Source organism: Geospiza fortis, unplaced genomic scaffold, assembly GCF_000277835.1.
Source record: "Geospiza fortis unplaced genomic scaffold, GeoFor_1.0 scaffold12, whole genome shotgun sequence".
Lineage (NCBI taxonomy): Eukaryota > Metazoa > Chordata > Aves > Passeriformes > Thraupidae > Geospiza > Geospiza fortis.
The window spans coordinates 1019782-1040266 of NW_005054323.1; positions in this window are offsets into that span (position 1 = coordinate 1019782).

Below are 20485 nucleotides of genomic sequence, written 5' to 3' on the forward strand. Positions count from 1 at the left end.
AAAATTGCTGATCTAACAAAACAAGCACCAGTTCCGCAAGGCATTGTATGTACTTGCTTGACTTCAAGATTCCCCACAGAATACAGAAAGATTTTTGGCCTCCAAACCTTTTTTCCAGATATGTCTCCCCTCTTACAATAAAAGTCTGATAAAATTTATTATTGCAAAAGGAGACCTGAAATATAAAATATGAAATCACTGACTTAAATAATTAGTGGGATAAGGGGTGCATTAATTGCACACATTATCACGTGGTGCATTTCATACTATGCACTTACATAACATGAAAATAAATAACAGAATAACTATAAACCATAGGATTTTACTTTTTCCATATATTTATTAATTTAATGTCAAGAACTAGAGAATATGTCAGTTTCTTGAAGACACGGATTGTGATTAATTAAATGTATCATCCACCATAGCTCTGGAATTCAGTCTTCAGTTAGAAATTTAGTCTTGCATAATTTGTTGCTGTGAGCAGACATGTTTCCATTCTGTTCGGCATCTCCACATGCACATTCGTGGCTTGGGTGCAGTCACACAGTGAATTAGGTCAGGGAACAGCTCCAGATGAAAATTCATTTTAGGAAAAAAGTCTTTGTTGCCAGCCAGACCTCATCTCTGGAGTGGTCTGTTGTACAGCTAGCTGAACTGCTAGTGAAGGTGCAAAGGAGAAGGGAAAAAGAAAGACCTTGTGGCAGAAAGAGAGTTGTGCACACTATTCTACTGCTCTCAGCAAGACTTGTGTTATAATAATTTGGAATAGAGATCAGAGATGAAGTCTTACATCTTAAAAGTTTATCTGTCTGTCAGCACATCAGCTTTCCAAGTGCTTTGACTTTAGGAATTAGCTCACGGTGAATCAGACTCTGGTAAAACATCTAAATTCCAAGACTTACATCTGGCTTAATTTACCAGACAGGTAGATTCGCAAAGACTTTTTTCTCCCAGTTTGAATTTAACAATCTCAATGTTGAACATTTTTTTACACTAAGTTACTTTAATTCCCATGATACTTCTGTTGGAACCGTGGGCAATACAGAATAGCATTGTATGCAACAATGAGAGGGAAAAAATCCCTAGACATACCTTTGCTGAGAAAAATCTCTCCAAAATACCACATAAGTAGTAAAAATTTCACTGAATAAAGTATTGTAGCTGTTGCACAATTATCATACAGGTGCTCTATGATATACTTACTTCATAAGGATTCTGGAGCAGTGAAATATCTTCCTACAGAAGATCTGCCTTGCAGGTTATATACTTGTCTACATGAAGACCAAAATGCCATTGATGTATGGTAGAAAGCTTCAGAACTTTTTTCCTCTGTAATGAATTAATAAATCTCAGTGAATGGATTTGAGCTGCCCCCAGTAACCTGATAAAAAAAAAAAAGTAAAACTTTTGTTGTCCTACATTGACAGGATAATCTATCTGTAAGAATAATTGAGTTTCAAAGCATTGGATACCTTGAAAATAGAACTCTGGGGAATGTAGACTCAGTTTAGTTGAGATCACTTTCTTCTTTTTTTTCTTTTTCCCAGGAAGGAAAAGAGCATCATAATCACTCTGTAGGAAGAATTCACATTGCATTGTGCATTCCTTCCAGAAAACAGACTAAAAAGAGCAGGCACTGGATTCTTATGCTGGGGAAAACTCTCTTCTCTTTGAAGAAATTTTACATTGTTTTGGATTGTATGAGAACAGCTGATAGGATAGTATGAGAGGAGAGACACCATCAGCTAACTTCTATAGATGACATTTCTGGTAAGTTATGGTCACATCAGGTTTAACCAAAACCCATAGATTTCTTAAAAAATCATGAAATTTTTCTTTTTTTGTTCAGTCATTCTCCCTGTTGCATCAATCTTTTGTTCCATTCTATCGTTTGTCCACTTACATTAGGGGAAATGGACATGTCACCGAGTGTTAAGGTCTCTAGAGGAAATGCAGGAAAAATATTTGGATGATTGTCTCAAATTCTGGGAAAAGGTCCACTTCCTCATTAAAATTATGCAAATATTTATTACATTTTAGTACTTGCTCTTGGCCACTGTTCCGTCCTTTGAAAATGAAGACTGAGGAACACAAATAGAAGAATGAGGAATGCAGACAGAAATGATCTGCACATAATATTAAGAATTAGAATTCTTAAGTCAGATCAAGATAATTTACAATTGACTTTGCTCCAAAAATCTGTATTTTATGCTATATCTGACAACAATAGAAGCAAAATTATTCAGCTATTTAAGGTAAAACTTATTGCTTATTAATTCTATGAAAGACTGACAAAAGAGCTCTGCCTGTACACACAAGAAGATTTTGAGGGTATTTATGATGATATCAGATGTTTTCTGTAGGATACCATCTGCAGTTAGCCACTTAATTAAGGAAAATGACTTATCTGATAATATAAATCCTGTTAATGATGACCAAATGATGACAAAAATCACAAGGGATTATACTGAATAATGATTATATAAAAATTGTTATAGAGTTTTCCTAGCAGGCATGCAGACTTCATCTGCAGCCACATTCTGAAAAGAAGCATTCCTTGCCCCTCTTTGCTTCCAGCTCCATTTCCGTGTCAGTGCCTGGGGACTTGCACCCCTCGACTGATTTAGAAGGGAGGCTCAAGTTTGGAGAGTTGGAAGAATGTCCATGTTGTGCTTAGGGTCATGGCTTGGTGGTGGAGTTGGCAGTGTTAGGTTTATGGTTGGATTCAATGATGTCTTTTCAATCCTAATTGATTCCGTGTATCTGTGAACTTGTCTAGATAATACAGCAACAATTTCACTAGGTATATTAATATATGTTATTAAATGGAACTGTAGTTCTCATTTTCCATACCATCTCCACATACTAAACGTTAGAGATTTTACAGTTAGAGATTTTACATGTTAGAGTACTGTCTTTGCCAGGACTGTCCCTGTGCTTTGGCTCTGGGATGACTTAGGGGTATCCCCTGTGTCATCTATGGGCTACGGCGCAAAGCTCTCTTATGGCTCTGAACTACCACATCAATAGCTATCATTTTGATTTCTTCATGGTATGCTCTGCTCTGAATGTAGGGCTTGTGAGAATTACAGGCCCATTATGTCATTGTGTCCTGGTAAATTGTCTCAGATTATATCCTGTCATGTATTTGTATTCTGCACTATAAGAAGAAGGTACAGATAGAAGTAATCTAAGTACTCCTCTCACAAATATTAGTTTGCTGAACATAGAGAAGTAATAGAGAATGACACTCCCATTCAGTAGAGTCCTGGAGGCTGTCATGATGCCCTGTTGGAAAGTTCAGTTCCCAGTGAGAATGTAAGGATTGATTCTCAGCATGAGCGACAGGAGGAAAGTATTGTGGTGGTTCTTCCTTTAATTTATTGGAGTAAGAGAAAGGTCTTAGATGATAGTGCTTGGGCTGGTAGGAGAGAAGGGAAAGAATATATAACTAGGGAGGACATCTACGAAGGCTCAGGTTATAGAAGTATTTTGAAAGCCCTGTTCTGAGCTATAAGAAAATCTAGAGTCCTCACAATGGAGCCATTTCACAAACTTTTCAAAGAAATAGATTTTAGTCTCCTGCCTCCTTGGCTCACCGGAACAACGTACTTCTGGGAATAACATCAGTAATACTTCCTGAGGGCCTTCTAAACTCTCTGCCATCCATCATGGTTGACTACCATGTCTCCACTTTCAATGTAGGTTGCTGGACACCTTCTGAAAATATGAATGTTCTGAATGTTCCTGTCAGGTTGAACATCTGAAATTAAAGCATGTAAAATCAACAGTTGCTGTAACATCTTGACCTTTTCGTCCTAGATGGCTAAGTTTCACACACATTTTTTGGCAGGCTAGATATGTTGGTTAAATTGAGGATGAATGGGATGTTAGATCTTTTATATTGTTGAATAACTCATCTTCTACAGGTCACTAATGTTTGAATGCTTTTGTGCTGGTACAAATCAGACCATATAGAAACAATTTGGCACAAATGTGTCACCTAATATCATATATGTGGTTATTTTCTCTAAAACACTTTTTTCTCTCATCAGAGCCCCTTTTCCACCTACTGCAAACTGAATTCTTGAATTCAAAATGCAGAAATGGATTTAAATGGATTAATGGATTTAAATGAGAAAAAATCAAGACAGTCAGATTGTCATCCAGCAGTGTTCCTCATTAAGAGACCAAGTTAGACACATTCATAAAAAAGTATCATTGCTCTTTCTTTTGCTTTTTTTTATTCCCTCTGTCTACTACTGATGCTTCACAGAGAGTGAGATAAATGAATCAGGGCATAGAAGATAGTTTTCACAGGTTGTCACAGGAAGCAAATATGTACAACAGTGGAAATACTCTTGATTTCTTTCCATTTTTTTTCCCCCTGCAGATACTGGTTTCTCCTATTGCTTTCTGTAAAGCTTAAAACAGCAACAATTTTTAAGGATGTGAAAGTGCTTTTCTATTTAAAATAAAATAAGAAAAGCATAATTTTCATTCCAGTACTGTGTGTGTTTGCTTCTTGAAGTATGCTGGATATATAGACACCCAACAAACATAGTAAAATAAAAAGGAAAAGGTGGGGGGATGAGAAAATCTAAGCGATGAAAATGAATAACTGCTTGGCAGCAAGTGTGCAGCGAGAGAGCTGACACTGTAACAACACATATTTCCTGAATAATGAGAGAAGTCTCAGTGCTGTGCAATCACTGCCTGTTGGGTCAGAAATTTCACATTAGTGGATTCATCAGAGCAGATAGGTGTCATAAGGACATCCTTTCCTGAAGTAAACATGCCTTTTTCTTCACTGAACTGTCATCTCTTAGTTTGGATAATGGGTACAGAGTAAAATCCTATGAAATCTGTTAGAGGGATACCTGGAATTTGGCGCACTTCTGCTGTGATTTTACTACTTTGTTTATTCATAGAAGAAGGAAATTACATAAACAGATATATCTATAGGCATGAGTAAAGCTCATACATATAATTCCACTTAGACTAGACAAAAGTGTGCTTGTGTTGTTAATAGTGGATGGCTTTTTATCAGAAGGTAGGAACATATGATTTTTCCAGACCTATCTTGTCTATCTTGCCCAGACTACCTTTATGCAGGTGGGTTTTTTTGTTTGTTTGCTTGTTTTGTTTTATTTTATTGTCTGCTTTTTTCTATTTAACTCTTTAGTTGAAGGAAAGCAAGTACTCAATTTTTTCTTTAGTTTCATTTTCAGGACGTACACAAATTAAATAATCTAATATGGGTGTCATTTGTTCTTGCTGGTGTAGGAAATATCTAGGAAGAACTTACAAAAAGAGAAAGTTTTTTTCTCTGTTGGATTGAATGTATTCTCAGCAGTATCTTCTGTCTCATTTATTCTTTACCTGGCATCCTCTTGCCGACATTTCTCACTTTGTTTACATTGTAGTTACAGAAATCCCTAACACAAACTAATCAGGGGTATCAAAATGAAGGAAAAGGTGAGAGGCAAGATAAAAAAACTGCCATCTATGTGTTTAGGCAGTGAAACAGTTTGATTAAAACTTTGCTTTTACCCTCATCCCTGGAAGAGTTGTAATTATTTTCTTGAAAATGAATGCTATAGCAAATAGCAAGAGTTGCTTTTCCTTGGCTAGAGAAATAAAGACTCTTTCTTTGCAAATGAACCCCATTAGGTGCTTTCAAGCAATGTATGGTGCAGTGTCTGTCCCAGCCTTACTGTCAAAATGAATTGGTAAATCTATTATTAACTCTTTCCTGATTGCAACAAGTTCCTCTTAAGATGTTTTGGCTTGGGAAATTTTCCATTATATATTTTCCTTAGTTGAAGACAAAGATGGGGGAGCAGAAGACAATGCCCATGTTAGTTCCTTTTTGACAGATCTGCCTTTAATGAATTAAGTGGCTAGGTTAATTCCATCAACTTGCAGCAGAAAACAAAGTTGTTAAAATAGTGAAAAAAAAACCTGTGGGGTATATATTTCCTGGGTGGTTCTCTTCAGAAATGTGAGCTTACAATGTGCTCTAAACAACGTGAAAAGAACTTCAGACATAGAATATTAAAAAAATTATTTCAAACACATAGTGATTTATAGCAAAAGTTTGGCTTTCTCCTTGAAATGTTTTAAAAGAAAAATATAATTCTGTTGAGAAACCCTGTAATTAGAATAACCTCGTTCCTGTTACTTGTTGTCTTGCAATATGAAATGTGTTGTTCTGAACCTTATAGAAATAATTGAAGAGAAACAACATGGACAGACAATTTGTGGTTCAGTGCCTTGATTTCACTAAAATCCTATCTTGAAACAAGAGTTTAGGTTAACAACCTAAAATGGAGTTTTGGTATGTTTTACAGATAAAGGTTTAATCTCTATTAGTATTCTTTGAAAATCTCCCCATTGAACATCTAGTGTTCCCCAACAAATGCAGAAATATCATAATGAAGGAAAAACCCCACCAATACCAACAACAAAAGCAAAACAAAACCCAAGGTGTAAGAGCTTTTCTTCCAAGTTCTTCTCTTCTCTTCCAAGAGAAAAAACACATGAAAAGTAAAGCTTATGCTCTATTTTTTTTTTTATTTGAAAGGATAATATTATGGAGGGTCAGCTTCCTCTCTTTCTTTCAGTTTTCCCTCTCTGTAGAAAAGACATTTCATGTGACGTGGCAGAAATGAGTGGGTCTAGAGTGCTACCCTGTGCAGTAATATAAATAGTGCAGGAGTTCAGGGAGGTATCAGCCAACAGAGAATTTACAATAAGGATCAAGGCTGAAGCGTTAAGGCATATATTTTCCAGGGGCAATAGGGGCCTATGCCATACAGCTGTGGAAAAATTAATTAAAAAGCAGCCTACAGTGAAGGACTAGATATGAATAAACCTATCTATAGAAACAGGGCAAACAGCAGCATCTACACAGGAGGCCTGTTTCTGTTGAGTAGATCTTGCCTCTAATATCTCTCAGACTTAGGCTTGTTGATGAGAGTGATCTGACGCATGTATATTTATTGTGCCTGGCAACATTGCCTTATAAGCGGGCTTAGCAAGGCTTCGATTGAAGGCAGCAATGTTTCTTTTCTGCTTGCTTTCTCCATGTAACATGGCACTGTCTAAAATCCCTAGTTCTGATGGGAAGGCCTGAATTATTCATCAGCCAGTTGATGGCAGGTGATGAGATCTTTTCACGCTACAGCCCTGTCACTAGGTGTTTATTGCTCTGTTTCACCAGCAGCCCTGCTATTACTGCGAAGCCAGAAGAACCCCACGTAGAGGCATGACATGTATCAGTAAGGATAGCTCTTTAAAGACTCTGTTTTGCCTGGGAGGTCATCTGAAGTTTATTATGAACAAATTATTTCTTCATTTCCGCTGACTGAGTAGATAGCCTTAATGATCTGTCACCTAGCAATAGGCTGCCTGCTCAAACATAAAGAATGGCATACTGATGGGTTATAACTAGAATCAGTTCATTTTAGCTATTCTCTTGTCAAGCATGTTTCCAAGATACATATATTATTTACATATTCATGAGCCTTTACAGACATTGACACCATGAGGGGGCCTGTCTGATAATGTGATACAAGTTTATGCTGTGTCCTGAGGCACTTAAAGTCTATTAAGTGAATCAAATCTGTTCACTTCTGTTCTTCCTAGGTGGTGTTCTTGGCCTAAAGGAGTGGAGTTGCAATCAACACTTGTGTACAGTACCTTACTTTTCTCCTGTCCACCTACATCTTTTCCATGTTGAAGTTAATTCTATTTTATAGAGAGGCAGTAAGCTGAGGGAAATTGCCTTTTAGAAAGACAGGGCATCATTTTCTCATGTTACTGCTGTTCAGAAATGCAGTCACAACTGTTTGTCCACAGACAGTGAAGATGACAGACCCAAGAAAAAGTGGTTTTTTAACTTAATTTTTTTTTAAACTGTACTGAGATATTGATAGTTGACCCTATTTCTGGTGTGGAAATGTGGGGAAAAATAACAATATAAGTGGGGTGTAGGATGTGGGGTCAAGAGACAAAGAGGAGAATCTTCCACAATAGAAGAGCCAAGGGCTATGGATTTCTCTTGTTAATCTCAACCTCCACTATCTTGACCATGTTTCTACTAATATGTAATTAATTTTAACAGCAATAAAAACAGGCCAGATAATAGAAATGAAATTGTGAGCAACAGTAAAAAATGGAATGTGTCTTGGTCTCCTGCCTGTGTTTAAAAGAACAGTAAAAGACCCCAAATAATCTGCTGGGCGAGATGTCTTCCTGTATTTTAGAACATTGTACATTTTTTTTCAAATACTCCAGAATTTAGGAAAGTAAAGAAAGGACAAAAGACGCAAACTGCTATTTCCCTCCATTATTCAAAGAATGGAAGTCTTAGGAAGCAATAAGGATTCTTGCTTCTCTCTATCAATTACTGGTGTGTTGCACTAGATTTGCAAGAGATCAGAAGAAAAGAAAAAGCTAAATAGAAACTGATAATGTAGCACATTCTTTTCATAAATTCAAGTGTTAATTCTTGTTAAAATTGGTTAGTCACACAAGGCAATAATTCTGTAAGGGTTAAACAGCAGCCTTATATTTAGTGTTAACAGTGAGACAAATAACAAGCTGTTTATTGGAGCGTCTTTATGAGAGCTCTACAGAGGCAAGGCTTTCAAAGAGAGAAGGAACTGTACTGCAGAAGCCATCTAGGAGGCACCTGGGTAGATGCAAACAGTGCTCGTGCTGCATGTCCCCCAAACATAAATGAATTCTTTAACAAATGCAATCAGATTCACTAAGGAAATTCCACTTTTGCACATGAATAAGCGTTATAAATGATCAAATTGTGAGCCAAAATTATCAAAAATTTAGCAAAGATTTATTAATTTGTCTGCGAGACCGAATTTCAGTCTTTGAAACCACCACAGCCAAAGAGTCAGCGTTGAGCCCGGGTTCGGTGCTGGGTGAACCTGGACCTGACTCCTTGAGTGTCAGTCTCCCCTGTTCACCAATGCTGCCTCTTGCAGTGAGGTTTTATACAGTTCATTGTGCCTGAGGCAAAGATGACCAAATTTCCTTTGTATCTCTTCACATGCATCGCTGTTTCTTTCCATGCGCAGATCTGGACAAAAGCCGGGCCCAGGTGTGTAGTCAGCGTCAATGGGCTCCGGGAAGCCATGTATTCAGATGTATCAGTTTGGCGCCCGCTGACTATCTTGATTGATGCAATCAGCAAGGCCATAATTGCTCTTGGGTGGTTCTGGACAACTCAGGAAACCGATGATCACAGTCCTGGACGCTTCTATTCTTACGTTAAGGCATCGATCGTTATCTTAACTTGTGTCTGGAACTAGCTGAATCTAAATAGCTGCTGCCGGCCGGGGGTGGGGTCAAAGACATGTTTTGGATTTCACAATATTTTATACCATACATTAATAGCATGAATTATCCCTACCATATATTACAATAAGGATTTTACCTGGACAGGGTTGATGGGTATGCCTTCTGTGGAATTACAAGTCCTAATTCTAAAGTGAAAGCTGTCCTTTTAGGACTTTCATGCTGTAACCAATCAAAATTTGGCAAAGTTCAAGAGAAAAAAGGTCATTGAAATATTTATGTTGTCTGGTGGTCTGGTTGCGGGGGGGGGTCTTTTTTTTTTTGGTTAAAGGCCTGGACTTGTTTCTTTTTCCTTTGCCAAGTCACTTTAGCTGTTGTTAGCCTGCATCATATGTTTTCCTTCAGAGCACCAATTCTCTAAAATTCTTAGACAAAGTTATGTGCTTTCATTATATATATGCTTCCACCCCTGATTGTTTGTGAACAAAAAAAAAATCCTTCTACTTGTGAAGAAATTTGTATTAATTTTCCTACAAAGCGCATTGCCTTTAATGAAAAATGGTGACAGAGAAAGGTGAGTAGCAGGGGGCTGTGTGTAGTTTCTTGACGTTTTAGAGACTATGTATTGTTGGATGCAAAGGAGACAGAAATTTCTTTTTAGTGTCACCTTTCTTTCTCTGAACATGGCTCAGGCTAGTAGCATTCATTATGAACCTTATTCCATACACTTCAAATTGTGTTGAAGATGTGATGTACTCGCACCCCCTGCTGAAGTGTAGATTTGTGCAAAGCCTTCCATGGATGTATTGAGCTCAAACAGCTTTAGCAATATATGGCCTTAATCACATCCTCTATAGCCAGAGGATAATGATGTTGAAAAGACTGCTGTAACAGTACATATTGACAACTAGGTGTTGTAAAAGAACTTGTATTTATTTCTAATCTGATGTATAGAGGCCAGAGAAATAGTGACTGTCTCCAACGATATGAATTGTTTAGCATTGAAGGTGACTAGAAAAATATCTCTGATTTCTCCTGAAAACATATTTTTTGATTTTTAAATTCTGTATTTTTAATCTTATAAAATACTATGTGTCTTTTATCTTACTGGATTAAACAGAGATTAAATACAGATTTTATGTAGCTGTCCTGAATAAATCAGGCCTTTTCGATGAGGCTTTGATCTACTTTGAAGCCTTTGAAACCTAACTTGGATGAAATGTCAATGTATTCATGGTGTAATGCTGTGAGGAGCATGGAAGCTTCTATTACTATCTTTGAGAGTTTATTAGAGAAATGATGCCTGACAAGAGCTACACATTATAGAAGAATTGTTAATTTTGAAATTAGCTCTGGTAGATCTGCTTAAGAAAGTTTATAGGGGGAAAAAGTGCTCTCAAAATCATCTGAAATGAAGCCTGCAGTGAAGATACAGCAGAAAGGCTGACAGGGGAATATGTTAGTTCTACCTGCTTTAATCCATTTGTTACCAAGAGGGACAAAAACTGTGCACAGACTAATGAAGCATTTTAGTCAGATATATAGTGATGAACTTGTGCCTGCTTCTCTAACCTTTGTTGCTACGCAACCAGAGAGATGTGAAATTACCAAAGAACCTACACCCAGCAAGGAGTTCCTCTGATACTCAATTAGAAAATAAAACAAAACATTTAGGAAATGAGGTCCCAGCTTTCTGATCACACGTAATGCATGAAAGGCTGCTTTTTCTGGTGTGTACTTTGCTAATGTGCATGGTATTGGTACATTAAGTACACTGTTGAGTATGACAGAACGTATGAAGTGAAAGTCACTCTCCCCCATGAAGCCTGACTAATCAGATGTTAAGTGGGGAAGTTTTCAGGTATTTGTCTCCTCCTAGCCTGCCATCAGGACATATACAGAGTTTCCAACAGAGCTGTTTCAGATTATAAAACAGGAATTGTGTGTGCACCAAAGCTATTTGACACTAAGTGTATGGGGTCCTGTTTTGGGTTTGTGTGGCCAGTTTTCGCTAACTGCGGGGCTACAGAGATGACTTCCATAGTAGCTGCCAGAACCTTCCCCCATGTCCAGTGGAGCCAATACCAGCTGGCTCCAGAATGGACCCACAATTGCTTAAGACTGAGCCAATCAGGAATGATAGTAACATTCTATCTATGATAACATATTTAAGAAGGAAAAAACTATTTAGCAGATGTAATTGCAGCCAGGGAAAGTGGAATGAGAACACATGAGACGAACAGCCCTGCAGTCACCAAGGCCAGTGCAGAAAGAGAGGAAGGAGGTGTTTCATGCACTAGACCTGAGATTCCCCTGCAGCCCCTGGTGCAGCCCATGGTGAGGCAGCTGTGCCTCTGCAGTCCATGGAGGTCCATGGGGATGCAGAGATCCACCTGCAGCTGGTGGAGGAGCCCCAGGGTGGAGCAGACGGATGCCTGAGAGGAGGCTGTGAATGCACGAGACACCTGTTCTGGAGAAGGGTCCTGGCAGGTGCCTGAAGACTAATGGAGAGAGGAGCCCATAGTGGAGCAGGTTTCCCGACAGGACTTGAAATCTCTCTGCGGGACTCACATTGGAGCAGCCTGTCCTTGAATTACTGCACCCTGTGAAAGAGTGACCTGCATTGGAGCAGTTCGTGGAGAGCTGTTGCCCATGAGATGTACTCATGTTGGAGAACTTCATGGAGAGCTGTCTCCTTTGGGAGGGACGCCCTGCTGGAGCAAGGGGAGGACTTTTCTCCCTGAGCAGCAGCAGGAACAGCTTGTGGCAAACTGACCTTAACCTCCATTCTCTGTCTCCCTGTGCAACTGCAGGAAGGAGACAGAGATGGGAAGGAGGGAAGCTGTTCTTTAATATTCGCCTCTCATTGTCCTGCCCTGATTTTGTCAGTAGTAAATTCAAGTAATTTCCCTAAGTTGAGCCTGGTTTGCCCATGGATGGTGAGTGATCTCTCCTGGTCCTCATCTCAACTTAAGAACACTCCATCATTCTTAGCCCCGTCCAGTTGTAGACAGGAGTCTTTGGTGGGTGCCTGACATCCAGCCAGGATCAACCTACCACAGGTCCTAAGATCCAGAATCTGACTGAAAATTTAGATTCTGTGTCCTTAAAACAACACTTCTGTAATGAAGAGATCTATGATAATTTTTTCTCCACTACCTGTTTCTTGACAGCATGTATGAGATAGACAACACCCTTACAGCTGTGCCACCCATGAGAGACACAGTTCGAAGCTGTTGTTTTACCACAGTTCTCAGTGCTTATGGGACAATTAAAAAACAGAGCATCATTAAACTAGGAATAATGTTTGGAAAGAAGTGGGAGAACTTGCCAAATGTGGCTCAAATTCAGTATAAGGTAAGATGATGATGTATGTTTTGCTACATACATATTTTCTAAATTTCTATAGCATATGTTAGGAATTCTTTAATGTCCAAAATCAAAAGTATGGGCATATAGAGAAATAATATCTCTTTTAGTTATTGATTCTGTAAGGTTCAATGCATTCTCATTTTCCTGATGACCAGTGAGAAAATGTAATGGGTGCTGAGAATTAGGATGTTTCCCAGTCTTTCTGATTGAGTAATTCAATGAGTCTACTCTTGTCTGCTTTTCCTTTGCTATGATCTTACACATTGCTGCCTCATTTCTAGAAATCTGAGAAAGCTTTAAAATGCAAACTATGTTTGGAACTTGTAATAAGGTTTTGACCTTTTTTTGAATTCTGTGATTGCAATTTATCGTATTTTATCATGATTGGTGTTTCACTGTAGGAATGTTAAATAATTTCTATTTTTATTTTTTACAGTTCAATTTGTTAAATGCTATTTGGCACCTTTTAAATGCCTTCTGTTTTAGTGGAAAAAACCCCATAAAATACAAAATATTCAAGAAAAGAAATTTAGCCAGTGTTTTCTTTCTAGGGCTGACTATAAACTAGAGATAACAGCTTGTAAATGGTACTTTGGAAGGCAGTTTCTGCTATAATGAGATTTTCAAGCAGCAGATGGAATTCCTAGAAAAACCTTGTGTGTCTCTTGGGAGAATTTTTGTTTTGAAAATCACAAGTCTTTTTCAGTTCAGCTGTGTCCACAAGACCCTACACTAGGATCTAGTCAATGAGCAGGAAAACCTGTATGCCATTGCCATTCTTCAATTAAAAATTGCATCTCTAAAACATGAGATTTTGGAGCAAAGATTTTTTTTTTTTCTGGATGTCCTTTATGTATTCTGTGAGCTAGGTAGGCAGCAGAGTTGAATTTCACACCACAGATGCACCAAAACTGAGGAACACTAAGGCAGACAAAGGAGCTTGATTGGAAAAGAATTCTCAGAGGATCCCATATCTGTGTTGAACACTTTCCTGAGGTGGAGGTTTGTGTGGTAGGAATGTGAAAAATGGTTGAAAAGAGACAAAGCTGGGTTTTATATTGCTTCCCAAAGTGCAGGGAAAGCAGATGGTAAAAAAATCCAGCTTCAGGAAAATATGTTTTTTATGGCTCTTGGTCAGTCTGCCCCGTCTGTCTGCCTTCTTTCTCCTGGTGGAGAACACAAATTAGAAGGTGAGACAAAACCCACATTAGGCGTATATAAGAGCAGGGTGTTAGGATAGTGAGATTGGCTTTTCTTAGCAGTAGGTGAAAATTCTAAACGCCATTTGCTAGATCAGAAGAATGTACATTATTGCAAATTTTCAGCTCTGCCAAACTCAAAGTTAAAACATTGGAAGTGATGTTCATTGGACTTGTGAATTTGTGAGTGGCAGATTGGTGTTAATGAGAGTGAGAAACTGGTGCTTTCTATAGGTAAAGTGCTTGTCAGGGAAACAAAAATCTCAGCAAAGCCAACCTGGGCCCTCAACCCAAGAATGCAGGTGTGAGAAAAAGGATTAGTCTTCAACACAGCTGCATTTAATGCATTTTGTACTAATGGAAAAGCCCTTTCCTGTCTCACGTTTCTGAACAGTCTACCAATAGTCTACTGCAACCCATATCCCTACACTGGACAGAGTCAAGAATTGTGCTAACCATCTGGGAAAATCATCTCTCCAAAACACACCCACTTTTTCTATTTCTCACCTTTCATCCTGGAAGTGAGAAAGGGTACAGAATTTTGGTACATCAGGACAGATGATTTTTAAGGTTAGCAATATGTTATGCATAGGCAGTGGTAACATTGCCAAGCCCATTTCAACTGTACAGAGATGTGACCATATCTTTTTCTGCTGTGCTTATACACTGTTATCCTTAGGGAAGGAAAAGCTGGTGAACTCCAAGGTCAGAAGACCTGAGGCATGGAAATTCAATGATTTTAAAGTAAGCTGTAATGAGACTAGACTCTTTTCAAGCTCTAATAAGAAATATAGCAATATCTGTGTGGCAAACCCTTGTCATTATAATAGGTACATGTCTATATGTATAGCTTGATAACAAAAGCAGTTTTGATGTGCTTTTTCCACTGTTTTGTTTTTGCTCTGTCTAGAAAAATATCCTAGAAATGTAATTTTTAAGAAGCATTTTTAATACTTAAATAAAGATACACCATCTTTTTGTTTGTTTGGTTGGTTGGCTTTTTGTTTGTTCGGGGTTTTTTTTGTTTGCTTGGTTTTTTGTTGTTTTTTTTTTAATTTTTTTTTGTCACACGGACAGTTTTCAATTTTATCAAAGTCTTTATTTGATTTTATCTCCATTGTTTATTACACACAAAACCTTTAAATTTTTCAGTGTTACTGTTTCAGCTCAGTTCACAATGCACTTTGCTTATACTTTTGCTTCTTAATCCCTAAATTAAAAATAATTTTAGAATGTATTTTCTATAATACTTCCTGCTACTATCCTGATGCTTCTTATAGACCTATTCAGAACTGAAAAGTCATCACTTAAGTGACTCTGCCCCTCCAGATCTTTAACTGCTCTAGCAGTTTCAGCCTTGCTTTCACCAAGGCAGGGCATCTTTGATCAAGGTGGCAGGTACATTTCTAACTTTGAAATAGATTCTGATAACTGGAAAAAGAACAGGGATATTCTCAGGATCCGGACTATGTTCATCGTTCGTCTTTTGAGAACGTCATTAAATTACAGTGTGAGTGGAGTCACACTGCCCTTCCCTAAGAAATTTTATGAAGCTAGTAATTTTCTAACAGTGGTCAGTAACAGACAAAATAACATTTCCCCTCCTAGACTAACCAAATTTCTATATACATCAGCAGGAGTTAGTAACTTTTGACTGCAGCCAAAATTTTGAGAGCTCTTCTTTTTGAAGAGGTTCATGGAGAACTTATTTCTGTGCTTACTGTAAACTACTTACATGTACATGAGGGCATTTGAATTCACTATACAGCAGTACATCTACGCCTTTATGCTACTTTGCACAGTCTTCATGTATTGACTTGGTTTAATGCTACCTGCTTTTCATTGGAGAGGTCAAGCAAGACTTTGGACTTCTGAGGACCACAAACCTCTATGTTTTGGGAACTGTTAGGCAGGAAAAATTTTCGGTCATGCTGACTATTTCCTACAGGGTCCACATGTCTCTCATGTGACTAATTTTGAACTGAGGAGCTCCTTATATTTGTATGGCATTTTTTTAAGACTTTCTGTTACATTTCTGATTTTTTTCTTCCAGGGGATTTACAATTTTATTCTTGGCTTGTTTGTCTCAAAACAGAGGATGGAGTTTTAAATTTATAGCCCTCTGTAAAGATTTTTTCATTTCCCTTCTCTGAGATTTGGTGCTTCTCTTTGTTTGGTCCTTACAGAATGATATATCTAGGTTGTCACCTTACCATTATTTTTCGTAAATACAAATTCCTAAAGTTTCTGTGACAGAGTTTCAAAGTTAAAAACTGCTTGACTAATGGGTCAACATCTGAAACTCTTGAAATAACAGACAGTTATCTCGTAGATTTTCTTTAAGGGGGCATTTATTTTTTGTAGATAGAGATGAAAATAATTAAATTTTTTGTTATTTTGTTTCCAGAAGGCTTTGGATTTATAGAGTTTTCAAATTCTCTTCAATATCTTTTGGCTTTTATTCAAATTAGTTTTATTTATTCCTGATAGTTTGTGTTTATCCCTCTAGATGCCAAAACCTTAATGAAATAGATCCTTCTTATTTTGATCTCCTCATGCTGGACCTACTTACAACACCTTTTGTTCTATATTATGTTTGCTGGAACATAAGATTTGGTTGTGTTTGATGATCAGAGGTTGCAGCAGCTCTTCAATAATGATAAGCTCAGAGAGTTGAGGTTGTCCAACCTGGAGAAAGCTCTGTGGATAACTTACAGCACCTACAGGGGGCCTGCAAGAGAGCTGTGGAGGTTCATGGTGTGATAGGAAAGGGGCTTATGGGATTCTGTTATTAAATTATTTTATGTCAGTAGCCTACTGGATAAGAACTGGCTCTAGATTTGATTTGAGGCAGCCTTCAAGGCAGTTTAAAGCCATTAATTTAATCTGAGATACCATTCTTGCATTATTAGAAATGAGTGAAAGAATATTAAAAACTTGATCTTTTAAAAAGGAGTGGAACTTGCTCAGCTGGACTGAAAAGTTGTCACTTTTTCTTTGCCAGTTTCTCTTATTCCATGAAAATTCTTCAGCATGTAAGCTGTACATGTTTCTGCTATTATTGAGTTAGTTTTCACTCAGCAACCCTCTTCTGAGGCACCTGTGACTATATTATTCCAAGACAGAGTTTAAAATATTTTGGTTTTCAGTTCAAGTGGATGCGTGGATACACTTGAGTAGTGTGGAAATGACAGTTGTCCTCTACAGCAGAAGCAAGAGTGCATTGTCCATCTCCTTTACAGGCATAAAAAAGTCAAGGAGATTTTTTCTCCTTGGTCATAAATCAAAAACTGTCATCAGAAAAAAGTCAATAATGTTGATTTTAGATTTACTCATCTTCTCAACCCCTCCTCCCCAGCACCTTAAATTTGTTAGTGCATCTAAAAATCTTCCATCTACAAGCAGTGCCAAAAGGGGAAGAGTCAAATTATTAGGATTTATATACCCTGAATAAATTTGTATTAGTGTGCTTATCCCATTCCCATCCTTTCAATTATAATATACCTGAGTCAAGGACTGGGAAGAAAACATCTTTTATTCTTTCATTATGCCAGTATCATGTGCACCAATTTGTGTATTGGTGATAAAAGATCATTTGGTCTTGCAGAATTTGTTTAAAATGAAGATAGGCATTAATCACAAAGTTTTATCCATTATTTTAATATTTCCTTTATTTCAAAAAAGTAATTTCAGTATGGATATTCTTTGATTTTACTAATGAAGTGTACAGCTCATTTTCAGTGCATCACTGAAATAAATTATAACGCTTGCAAGAAGAATGATAATTAAATGACTATTTGCTATCTTAAAAACTGAGTTTAGATGCTTAGGTAAATTTGGCGAAACATGCATTCTCAAAATACTTTTTTTCTTAAATTTCTAAAAGTACATGTGTTTTTTCTTGCTTGATTGATATCACCAAAAAGGCAAAAGTGATAAAACACTGATCAACTTCAGAGAAAGACATGGTGTATTAATATGCATGATCAATATTTTAAATAGGTGGGTACTCCATACACTTAAAAATAATGCTTCACAGCCGTCTGGAAAATGTTACTAAATTAAAATAACATGTATCCTAAATATTAATATTCTGACTTTCTGAAAACAAATCTATAATGAGAACCCTGGGATAAAATGGCACAAGGAGACAAGAGGTGAATGTGCACTGCTTAGAATATGTTTTTTGAGACAGGCTTTTAAAATGGCAAACTGCTCTTTCAAAGAGATCTGTTGCATCTAAACTTCATTAGGAATTGATTCTGGGTTGGGGGTGTGGATGTGGAACTTTTTTGAGTTTTACAGACAAATTCTTTAATCATTTATATTCCTAACGCTGAAATGTTTTCTTTAATTTTTAAAATTAAATACCTTAACATGGTATTCTACTAGAAGGTGGGCACAATCTGGATCAACATTGCTGTCCTGTCTTTTAAACATAGCTGAGACTAACTTTGTGGAAGAATTCCTGGAGTACTCATGAGCTGAATTTTCTTTTCCTCTATCTAGGTTTATCTGTGCCAGGTAAATGTCAAAGCTCTGGCTATACTTTTCCAAGCTGCTAATTCTACACAACTTCGTGTTTATAAGCATGGTGTTTAAATTAGGTTTTTTTGAATTACAATTGTAGAAGAATGCAGAAACACAGGATGGTAGGGTTAGAAATCACTACTTCTTCTTATCAACAGTGAATAGGCCAGGTGAAACAGCACTGCTACTGCCTCTAGTCAAACAAATCAATACAGCATGAAGGAAAACAAACCTGTATTCATATTTGTGTGGGCCTGCTCCCTGGTGTGGTTAAAGTATGGTTAAATCAGAAATGCATGGCATATGTGTGTGCGCTGGAGACAAATGGTGCTAACAACATCTGTCCCACCTTTTCTGCTTCAGCTTCTTGCCATATAACTTGCTTCTAAGTACAGCCTGTCTAGTTGCCTATCTTGACTGTTACAAGCTGGTACTCTGTTTCACCAGAGCTTGTTCATAAAAAAAATTGCTCTCTAGTATTGGGATAAAGGTATGACGAGGCTGAAGTAATATATCTGACTGTTGTTTCACTGGAAGAACTTACTTATAAAGTAGTGACTGATTTCTTGGATTTTGTTTAGCTCTTCATTACCATATCTAGATGCCAACAAATCTGAATGTAGCTCTGAATTCTGTAGTGAATTATAAAGTGCATTATGTGTTGTCAGAGGCAGAGATTTTAATTGTCATTTTGGGAGCAGGGTTGGGAGTGTGTCTTTGTTTTTGGATGCCTAAAAATCCAAGCTATTTGTATACACTTAACAGAGAATGCTAACAAAACTGGGACACTTTTGGTGACCTACATCCATGCTGATTACCTGTTACATTATTGTTTGCTCTCAACCAAAGAAAATAAAATATATGTCAGCAGTAATAAACATTGGAAGTAGGTCAATCTACAAACCTTCTGCATCAAAACCAGAACAGAATGGATGCTTTCCAGAGAAAAATGAGAAATAAATATGTAAGGGAAAGGCAATTAAAAGTTTTATATTTTTAGTCAGAATGATTAACAGTTTAAATTACTTATTCATTCAGCGCTATGTAAATTGTGAAAAGGAAGCACCACAGATAAATGATTTTTATCTTCCTGGAAAGAATTTCAGAAAGATACTAGGATTTACTTAGCTGATTCTAAATTCTGCATTCAGTGGGCTTGGCAAAAAACTCTGAGCAATCAGAACAGGAACTTCAAATGCTTCAGCAAAATCTGAAAAAACTTTCATACAAAGGGAGGAAGAACTTTATATTTGGCTAGGCAAATATTTTGCTTCCTGTGTGGAGGCTTCAATCTTAGCTCAAAGAGAAATCAATAAATGTCAGGACATGTTATCATAATTGGATGTTTTAGCTGTAGTTTATTGCAAATAAAATTCTAGATACGTTCCATTGATATTTGCTTTTGAGGGATTTGATTCTGAGAGATGAATGTGCACATTCTACATCTAAGTTTCCAGTTTTAGCAGAATACTTTTCTGCTGTTTTGATCTGTGAATGTCTGAAAATTTTGCATTAAAAAAAAATTAGTTGATTTTAATGTCAATTTAGCATGTCATATCACTTTAGTCTTGAATCTCAATGGAACTATAAAGGAAGGTGGCTCCTCAATGAACTCACATTTGAATCAACACCTATTTGAGGATTTGTTCACTACATCATGCTGTCTCAAAAAAGGCTTTTCTGTCTCTTTATATCCCTGGTGACTAGTTGGCTGAAATCCCACAACCAGAGAAATTTTCCTGGAAATTGTGCAGGTAGGTATGATTTCAGAACTCCAGTCTCTAGCAAAAGTTTTCTGTACTGGGATTGAAATGCCTTCATAATACCATCATTTATAAAATCCCAAAGATTTTATCTGGGTAAATAAATGAATGAAAAAACCAACCAACCAAACAAACAAACAAAAAAAAACCATGAGAAGGTTGCTGATTGCATGCAGAACTGGGTTTGTCTGGGATAAACTTATGAATTTAACTGCCTCCATACTGGCCTGTTGGGAGTTGCACTTTGCATTTTTGGCTAAAACAGTGTTGAGGACACACTAATCTTTGGGCTATTGCTGA